Genomic DNA, 516 nt, shown 5'->3' on the forward strand with positions numbered 1-516 from the left:
TCGGAGGAGTAGAATTTCGATTACGCCCATATGAGAAAATAACATTGCAGCCGCGAAGCGAAACAATAATTAGAGCTGTGGCTGACCGAAATCAAATAGGCGTAATACGTTCCGAAGAAACGGAACCTGGAGTCTTTATAGGATGCTGTTTAGTGCGGCCAAAAGAGAATGAATGCCCCGTGAGTGTAATCAACACCACGGAAGAGCAAGTCGAGATAACGACACCGCTTGTCACTATCGAGGAAGTAGGAGCAAGCGACACCGTATACACGTTCGCTCGAGAATCAGCTGACGCGGAGGAAGATCTACCTTCGCGGGCGGCAAGAGGCGAACGACTTCGTAAGCAATTGCGAACAGAGCATTTAAACAAAGAGGAGAAGAAAACGCTTGAACAAATTTGCGATGACTTTTGTGACATTTTCCATTTGGAAAATGACAAACTAACGCACACTACGGCGGTAACACACGAAATACCCACTCGCGTAGACAGTGCGCCGGTTAATACGCGACCATATC

The sequence above is a fragment of the Wasmannia auropunctata genome, unplaced genomic scaffold (assembly GCF_000956235.1).
Source record: "Wasmannia auropunctata unplaced genomic scaffold, wasmannia.A_1.0 LD336060.1, whole genome shotgun sequence".
Classification (NCBI taxonomy): Eukaryota; Metazoa; Arthropoda; class Insecta; order Hymenoptera; family Formicidae; genus Wasmannia; species Wasmannia auropunctata.